Source organism: Homarus americanus, unplaced genomic scaffold (genome assembly GCF_018991925.1).
Source record: "Homarus americanus isolate GMGI-L3 unplaced genomic scaffold, GMGI_Hamer_2.0 scaffold54679, whole genome shotgun sequence".
In the NCBI taxonomy this organism is placed as follows: Eukaryota; Metazoa; Arthropoda; class Malacostraca; order Decapoda; family Nephropidae; genus Homarus; species Homarus americanus.
In genome coordinates, this window is record NW_024722701.1 from 2,431,800 (window position 1) to 2,441,747 (window position 9,948).

The following is a 9,948-nucleotide window of genomic DNA, read 5'->3' on the forward strand; positions in this document are numbered from 1 at the left end:
GAGTTAATCTCAAATTCCACCTCTACTTCTTGTGTTATTATTCATATCAGACTCACTGCTCCATGTTAGGATGTAAAGGCCGCGTCCATAGTCCATTTATTGGCGAAGATGACAGGGGGTGTGGGTTGGGGGGCACATGACTGAAGGGTGGGGGGTGGGGGGTCGGGGGGGACATGACTGAACACTGAACAGTCACGCCGGTCAGTTGCTCCTCGGGTGTGGTAGTGAAAGGATCGAAAGTTTTCTCTGCGGGAATCTTCGGTTTTCCATCAATTAAGACTACTTTAACAACTCTTTGAGGCTCGTGTAAGGTAAGTATAACCGTTTACTATTATTTTTTATCTATTATCTTTCTTGATTGGCCAGATGTGGGGAGTTTATGTGGGTCAATTGGAGGCTGGCACAGTGTAATTAGACGCGGTGTCGTTATACAGTTTGTGAACGTCCAGGGAAAGTTTAATTATTTATTAATTTTACAATCAATAACTTGTAGGATATAAAGTGATACGTAGATAATGTTTAATAGGTTGATTTACTAGTGTTGTGTAAACGGCTTCGTGAGGTAACAACCGCTTAGCGTCGTTAACCATTACAAGGATAGTTTACGACCCAGCCAAGTAGTTAGATCTATTTTTCCATTATGTATTGCATTTACAGTCTCCAGAGTGACTTAATTTAAGAACTTTAGCGACCCTTCGTCAAATAGAAGCCCACCATTAACTTTTTAACTAAATATGTAAGGTGGGGGAGAGGTGGTGGGCTGACCACATGGGTGTTGTCTGCCCCACCGACTGTTTTAACCTCTCCAACCTGTACATGGTTTTATTGGGAGTATTTCTCACCCCATTTCAACCTCGAGGGCAAAGAAAAATAACAGGAAATGGATTTAAAATTTTTTCCATGCTTCTGGGTGATAACTAACTCGGGTATTCCCCCTCCCGGAATAAGAGTCAAATTCGATTAATTCGTCCCAAAATACACAGGGTAAACTAATTTCTAAACTACTAGGGCATATTGGCCGAAACTGCTAATTTTACCCACATTATGGACATAGAGTATATTGGGAAAAATCGGTCACTTGTTTAAAACTCTCTTGCAGATTGTTCCAAGAGTTCACAAGTCTATGGGTAGAATAATGTGACACAGGTTACAATATGTCTTTTATCCCGTTACTCCTTGCTCTCCACATCTGCCGTAAGGTATAGTATTTGTGGCCATATATTTAAAGATAGTTAGGTTTGATCTACACGTTTTGCCAGTTTATAATTTCTACGTAAATTCAGTTGTAATCCAACACCTAATACTTGCCAATAGTGTAACAGCCAGTTCTTGTCAACACGGTATAACAGAGGATAAAGTCAAGTATAACAACATTTTATAATAATGATTTTCTAACAATAAACAAGCAGAATTCCATGTACTATAAATACAATTAATTTAAGGGAGTTAAATTTGTGAGTGGAATGGACCAGTTTAAATGTTGGCTGGTACAGTTTAAAGTCCGCTATGAATGGCGTAGTAAGTTTAAAAGGCCGTGGTTATATTACTGCTAGTGTTATGTCGAGGAATACTTATTGGAGGTTTGTTTAGATTAATATTGTTTAATGTCCGTCACATTAATGCAGTAGACGTATTTTTCAGACGTGATAAGAGGAGTCGTGGCCCTGATGGATCACCGCTTTAACTGTTGACTATTACTTCCAGCTCACCAATATTTACTATTATGTTGCATTAGTTAACCCTGACTGACTGACTGACTTAAGCAATGATTTTTACCTCCTTGTTGTGGTACTTTACTGAGGGTTCGTCACTGCCATGTGTACCATTATTATATCTCTACATGTGGCAGGTCTGATATATACATGAAGGTCTGATATATACATGTGGCAGGTCTGATATATACATGAGGAAGGTCTGATATATACATGAGGAAGGTCTGATATATACATGTGGCAGGTCTGATATATACATGAGAAAGGTCTGATAAGGTCTTCCCATATTGGTTCAGGCATCAGAGGCTGGAACAGTGATGATAGATGTGGTTTACAGAGTTGTGGCCAAAACATGCCTAATATATTTGAGGCTACTGCTTATTGTTTTTACCTTTTATCCTTAATTACCTGTGATTATTTTTCCTAACAGGTCGTCTTTGCTGATCACCTTAAAATATCGCCGGTCAGCCGCTTAAACATGAAGGTATAATGTATGAGAACACTGTTGCCACTAGGACGAGTTAAGATTTTGTTCATTTTTTTCCACAGATGTTCTTAACATTATTGTAAGTATTTTAAGAGGCAACATTTACTAGAACCTGACCTAACCAACCAAATAAACCTACCTATCTTACCTAACTTCCTAGCCAGAGGGCAGACCCCCTGCCATATTAAACAGAAAGTACTTATTTTAATATCTGGTACCAATTAAAGCTACTTTGTTGAAGCATTATGGAGTACAGGTAATTTACATTTTTTGTGTACACTCGGACCGAATGGGTCGGTTGTAGACAAACAGCCGACATGCCGTGACTGCAGATTTTTTAGTAGTATTTACAGTAATTAATTAATTCACGTACAAAGAACTCCGACATCATTTTAGTCATATGATCAGTTTTTCACTCTTGCCCCACAATTTCTCTCACCCTTCATGCCCTGTCCACTACAGGTGATTTATGTTCGTAGAGAAAACTAAAAATAATTAAAATAAAAAGCGGTCTACTTATAATTAAAGTACAGTACTTACTATGTGGACTAAACCAGACCTAACTCCTGGTGGCAGTTTCCTCGTAGATTACCAACATGAACCATAATGTTGACTTAACTCTTGATTTTCTAAAGGTTTAATGTTGTTGTTTCCTTTTGGGTTTTTCTTTCTCGTTTTGTTTTAGTTTGTCATTTTAATTATATTTTCAACTTTTTACCATTAATTATCTCTGGTGCCATGTTACAGGTCTTACTCATTGTTTTCAGGTTTGTTACAGTCTTAATTAATGTTTTTTAGGGTTATGTTACAGGTCTTAATTATGTTGTCATGTAATCTTATTTTTGTATTTACTTTTTTACCGGTTTTTTTCATATTGCAATATTATTCTTTCCAATCATTCAACAGCTTAGTCACTCCACCATTGAACTGTTGTATTCAGTTCACACCATCTTGATGCGTACAGGTCTACCAAACCGTGTGAAATTAATTACATTTACGAGATGAATTAAATGAAACTGTGACCGGTGCGATCCATCTACTAAATGTATGAGCGGACTCTGACAATACGTATTGCATCGACTCGTCTTAAACCGTGCGTAAGAGCCGTGCGGATGTAATATGATCCGCTTGCCCTCCGCTATATAACTAATTATCCAGTTGTTTGTTGGCTTCTTACCAGGTCAAGTGGTGCACTGTGCTGCTGTAGTTTCAGGAATGTTTAACAGGCACCCTGCTACTGTGCATTACCAGCATGATTACAGTACTGTAGTCGTCTGATTCATTGTTATATTTTGTTATATTTTGTAGATGAGTAAACTGCTGTATTTAGTATGTATACAGGCTGCATTGTACATTATTGTATTAAATGTATTTACCACAATGTATAGTGTATTGTAGGACCATCTTAGCATGTGTAAGTTGACCTTACTTAATACAGTATTGTAGTTTTATTATTTGTAGTGTTGACAATTTGTACCATTTAATACTGTAGCAGTAGTTGTGTCGGTGCTTGCCAGTACTTCTCAACAGTAACAGCCGTGACCGACCGCCCAAGCAGCTAACGAGCCGATCAATGGTGAAGAGGATAAAGGTAAACCAGGTGCTGTATGTCTGGAGCTTGTCTGTGTGGTAAATGTTATGTTTTGGTTGGTGTACAGTACAGGTTATGTTGTGTGACCAAGAGATTAAGGTCTACAAATGAATGGCTGTTGTCTCTTATGTGGTCTTTATATTTTAAAGTTAAATAAAGTTATCTATAAATATTTAACATAAGACCTACAGTACAGGTATTAAGTTAATATTCCATTACAGAAGATGACCCCCTGGATGACTGTGCCCTGCAAGAAACACAGGCAGCCAGGGCTCCCACTACATCAATACCTGGATTAATCACAAAATGGTGATAAGTAAATGTTTCTTTTTATATTAAAATCTAAAATCTTGAGAACCCAAAAAGATGAAATAAAACAAATAATTCACATTACAACAGCTGTGTACATAAGGGTCCAGTCAGAATTTTGGGGGACCTTTTTTAAGGTTTTAAATTTATTATCTACTCATTTTTGATGGATTTTAGCTCGAGAGTGTCTACTAATCCTATAGTTTGGCCGCCATCTTGGAAAATGAAGGTGAATATATACATGTACTGCCTGAGGTCTTCTAGACTCATGGTGACTGTTTCATCACTGGTTAAGACTGTTTCATAGCTGAATGATTCATGTCTACGGTCCTTCTTGCTTGGAGTGTGTTTGAACAGAGGGTTCCAAATCTGATGCTGGTGTTGGGTTTGGAGCAATCTTCCAATAAGGCTGGGAGTTTTAATATTTTTTATTCCAAAGCAGCACTGTCAGGTCAGCCATCCTTGCCTCTGGCAGCTACAATGGAACAATTTATCTGTTCCCAAGATATTGCCAGATTACAAAAATGATTATCTGTGTAAACCTCCTTGGATGCCCTGCCACTGAGGCTGCTGTTACCCATCTGTTGTGTACACTCACCCCACCCACAGTTTCCTTATGGCCAGAGGACCACAGCCCTATTGTGATGACTGCCTGATAGTGTCCGTCATGGGGACTTGAGACATTTTCTGACCAAGTGCTGACAGGAGGATGGTTCCTTCTCCATCTCAAAGGTTCTCAGTGGTAAGTTCAGCACCTGATGGTGGACTTCTTATATTCTTAGTTGCAATAAATGTACTTGATCCCTTATAATTGTAAATAAATACAGTACAGGATTTTATATTTTAATATTTATATTTACTTAAATTTCATTTTTGGCTTCAAATGGCCACAGGCTACGACAGCAGTTATTTTACCCAATCAATCAACTGCCATTGTTGCAAAGGTTTTCCCTTGCAATGTTTTATTTGGACTGTACTGTATATGGATTAGTCTTGATAAGAGCCAGAACATTTTCAGCCAAATGTTTCCCTTTAATCATGAGCTGTAAGAAGACTCCTCCATGTACTTCCTCTGATGCTGGTTGTCCTGTGCATGAAATGCCTAGCCCACTCTAACCCAGGTTTGTGTTCTGCTCTTCTACAAGTTGAAGGTCTGCGTAATAGAATTTGTTGTTCCTCAGGCACATAACTGGTCTACTAATTGTATTACTGACTACAGGGATAAACTCTGGTAAACCTAACACACCCCTCCACTCATGTTCTTGAATGGTTTGTTTGATGCTTGATCTGGTCAAGTTGCTAGCTCTTGCCCACTCGGTGAAAAGAATATAATATTCTTGACATGAGCCATATCTTGAGCAGTGTCTTCCACTAATAGTTGGACAGTTAATACATGCTGCCATGAAATTGGAAGCAACTGTAGGAATAGTTGCCAGACAATAATACTGGAGTGCTGGCAGAGGAGTCTAATAAGGCCAGGAATGTGTTCAGTGAAGTCTGATCGAGATGTCTTCAAATACATCCTCCACAAATTACTTTGGTGCTTTAGATGCTCTGTACTTATCATACTGTTCTTGAGTTGTTTCTAAGTGTTTGGATCATTAGTGGACAGGATTGTTTGCAGTGCACAGTGAGTCGTAACTTCTGGAAGAAATTAATTGCAATACCTTATTTTTGTCTTTTGACCACCATTTACCTAGACAGCCAAATGACCCAGGACTGAAAAGATCCTCCCAAGGTAACATTCATCACGTCATTAATAAATTTCAAACCATAAAAGTCCTAAATATACACAAGTCTCCCTATATTCTGACCAAACACTAAACTCGGCCTCATTACAGATGCTGTATCCTGAGATGCTGAACCATAGACTCAACCTTACCAGAAGCAGGTCAATGGTTTATATGATCTTGTTCTCTTAGAATAAATAAAGGTGATGCCATTTTGACTAAAAAGGTCCATTTAGCCAGGTTATGAAGTGTGGTCCTTAGTTGTACAGTAACTAAGTCCTATTAACAAAATAATCTTGGCCCAAAGCCTGAGGATTGGTTATGATACTGGGTTGTATCACATTATTGATCAAATGAATTCATGAAAAATGTAAAGGCCTTTAAAAGATATTAGTGAAGTTGTATTTTGTGCTGTAGTACTTGAACTTAGTCACTTTAGTTAGACTGGGAAGTAGTTTGATATAAACCCGTGTGTGTGTGTGGTCATTATTTATACATTTATTTTGTAATTTATACTTTGTACAGTATACTCTTGGTTAACAGAGATCCGACACCATGAACTTTAGATTAGCGGAAGAGGTTTTCCTTAATTTACCGACTTGGTCTGAACTGGTTTCTGGATAAAGGATTAATTCCGTTAAATGCACTCACACCTCACGGAGACACCTCGGACACATACGTATTTTTAAACGGTACACTTTTGGCAAATATATACTTCAGAAATTACCAGCCGTCTTCCAGGGCGCTGGTTGATAGTTGAAAGTTTTCTTAGGGTCAGCTTCAAGTCAGCCCCTTACAAAGACTTACTTCATTACAGGCCTTAACAATTACAAGTATTCTCTATGCAATACTATTAGTTTAACTAATATTGTTGATATACTGCAAAAAAAATAGAATAAACCTTTGCTGCTATGCGTTTTGTTTACTAATGGCGGTGGTGCGTGGCGCCATCTATTGAGGTGCTAAGGCTGTCTGCTGGTCTCAAAGTGCAGGTATGTTTGTTTCTAACTTCATCGTAGGCTCTCATACTTGGACACCTATTTACAGTAGGCTCTCATACTTGGACACCTATTTACAGTAGGCTCTCATACTTGGACACCTATTTACAGTAGGCTCTCATACTTGGACACCTATTTACAGTAGGCTCTCATACTTGGACACCTATTTACAGTAGGCTCTTATATTTGGACACCCATTTAGACTGTAAAACCTCGCAAAATTAAAATCTTCCAAATTTAAATACAACTTCCTATGGAGAAAATTAATTTGAGTCTGGTACTGTCGATGTTTGGCTAAATTTTGCCTTATTTACCCTAGTTTTTGGGCGAATTACTACCTGTCATAGAGCATCACCCTAATAAACCAACGAAAATAACACCGATAAAGTTAAATAAAAACTAAAAACAATACAGAAAAAGTTCTTATGTTCTACAGCTTCAGCTAGAGTTGAACCTGATGACTTGGCAACTTTGTCATCCAAGTAAAAACACACATCAACATTGGCTGTCCTTATGTTTTCAACTTTACCACCACTGGTGGGTAGAATTTTTGTTTTAAATTCAGAAACATTAATGAAAATATATATGAACAGTAAATAAGTGTTGCTTTCATATTCTTATGTAGAGTAATGACGATATGTTTCACATGTGCGCACTTACATACGCGATCTCATTTTTTTCTTTACCATTAATGGTTAGCTACTTCCATTGCTCCATTTATTAACATTAAATAACATTACAGTACTTAAAGCAACCATATGAATTTTTTTTTTATTAATTTTACTACAGCTACAACCAGGGTCTTATTTTCTTCAGTTTTATATGTAGAACCAATCAGTCACTGGTTTTGTAAACATTAACGAAAACAATGCCGTCTCGTCTCCTCGTGTGTTTTAATATTCTACGTATATATTGTTAATGAATAATATTGTTCATTTTGCACACATTGACATTAATTCAATCAAAAAGAAAATAAGTAATAAACGATAATGAATCTTTTGTACATAAAGAGAAATTACTCTTACACGATTGTGCACGTCTGAACGTTGGCGGGCCGCTCAAAGCCGTCGAAATTTGAGTTTGTGCCGTCGAAATTTGAAATTGTGTAGTTTTTTTTTGTCCAAATATAAAACGTTGAATTAAAAACTCACGAAATTTGAGAACCTACTGTAGACTGAAAAACCTCGCAAAATTCAAATTGTCCAAATTTAAATACAACTTCCTATGGAGAAAATTTGAGTGGTACTTTTGATGTTTGGCTAAATTTTGCCTTAATTACCCTACAGTACTTTTTTGGGTGAATTACTACCTGTAATAAAGCAACATCTTAATAAACCAGGATTTGAAGATGAACTAAATGCTTTTGACTGTTTTACTGGACATGATATTTAGAGATTTACAGTTTTGTCATTTTTATTGTTTGCTGACCAAAATTTATTTTAATTACAGTATTACCCCGCTTTACATGGTTTCACTTTCCGCGATTTCTCATTTACGCGGTACCTTGCCAGAACCGGACTTTCACTTTCCGTGGTGCATCTTCTCATACGCGTGAAGTATAATTTTTTTTTTTATTTAGCTCATAAAATTCATACAAATTACCCGGCCAGAATATAATTTACATTGCTAGAATTCTTACAATATGATGATCATTTTGAATATAAACATCATGGATTTTGCATTTGACATACAAATTTTAGATCTAATGTAATAATTTGGTTTACACAAAGCAAGTATTTTATCTTTTGTGCAAAATATATGAAGTTTACATTCAAAATATTCCCTGACCTGTGGAATCCAGAAATGTCAATTATATTATCCTAACTTTAGTCTGAGGTATTATTTATTACTAAACGTTAAAATCTAGTGTTTCACCCAATCATTTCTCAGAGAGGTAGGGGCCAGTGAGCTGGGAAGAGGGGGGGGGGGATTTAAGTCCATTATTTGAATGGACATTAACCTGGTGACTGTATTTCTCTTAAATATTAATTGTGTGAGCATACCATCATAAAATTTAGATGTTATTTTTACTACAACATAGGTATTGTGTCGGAAAAAGTGGAGTTTGGGGGTCGGGGCAGTCTCTATTAGAATTAATCCCATATGTTCTGTTGTTCACTTTACGCGGTTTTCGCGGTAACCTGTGGGTTCAATTGGCTGCGTAAATCATAAATCCGAGTACTACTGTAAACTGATTTTTAATGAGTTGTTTTTTACTTTTATTTATTTTTTTTAAAGATTTTTTTTATTTAGTCGTTGATATACCGTATATACCCGTGTATAACACGAGTTCTTAAGACCAAATTTTTGGGCAAAAAGTTGGGGATCGACCTCTATACGGGTAATAGTTTCGTTAGGTTGAAAAATATTTACCAGTAACTACCAGTAAACAATGGAAACGACGCACCAACGCACCGCCTGCTGTGAGTGTCGGTACAGTTGCCAGGGCAGATCTCTTGCGTCATCATAGCAAGCCCAAAGTAGCCAAATGCATGGTATGGTATGGTATGCACAGGAGTATGTAAAACATAAAGTATTCATTTTTAAAAGTTTATTTATCGATACATAAATTTTTGTTAATTAAATTTGAAACATCAATATGATGTGAGTCAGGTCATCTACACACAGTTGCCAGTTTCAAAATTTTCCTTTTAAAATTTTAAGTTACCGAGTATTTCTTTTCCCAAATCGTTTTACAATACTGTAGGTAAAACAGTATACTATTGTGCAAACCCCACAGAAAAAAAATTAACAAATGGAGACACCAAAAATGTAAAAAAAAAAAAATGCTGTCTGACTTGCAACACTGTTGGTAGGGTCAGGTGGTTCTAACGGTACCTGCCAGGACCCGGTAATCAAATTTATAACTATCTAACCTCAATTACTGTAGTTTATCTGATGTAGGCAATATGAAGTAAAAAATACCATTTAAAGTGAGAAATTGTAAGAGAATAAACAAGAAAGATGTTGGGCTATTTTTGGTAGGGCTGAGGGAGAGAGTACCAGCTGTTTGGTCTTTTTTGGCGGGAGAGTCACGCAAATAACCGTACCAGTATTTGTTTGGTGTCTTCTGTATTTTTAAAAATGAATACTTGTAAATTAAAAGTACCGTAACATTGTA

General features: G+C 36.8%; 1 long non-coding RNA gene across 9 annotated transcripts in view; it reads left to right on the plus strand.

Moving 5' to 3' along the window:
• The first annotated feature begins 216 nt into the window (after positions 1 to 216).
• The window catches only part of LOC121863069, a 14,344-nt gene continuing 4,612 nt past the window's right edge, over positions 217 to 9,948 (plus strand). Inside the window, exons 1-4 of one of the 9 annotated variants that reach the window (XR_006088325.1) lie at positions 217 to 3,790; positions 4,012 to 4,099; positions 4,709 to 4,841; positions 5,941 to 5,990. This is a non-coding gene — a long non-coding RNA (uncharacterized LOC121863069). Of the gene's footprint in view, positions 4,842 to 5,940; positions 5,991 to 9,948 lie in introns of all 9 variants that reach the window. The other 8 variants (XR_006088323.1, XR_006088319.1, XR_006088321.1 and 5 more) reach the window with 8 other exon arrangements.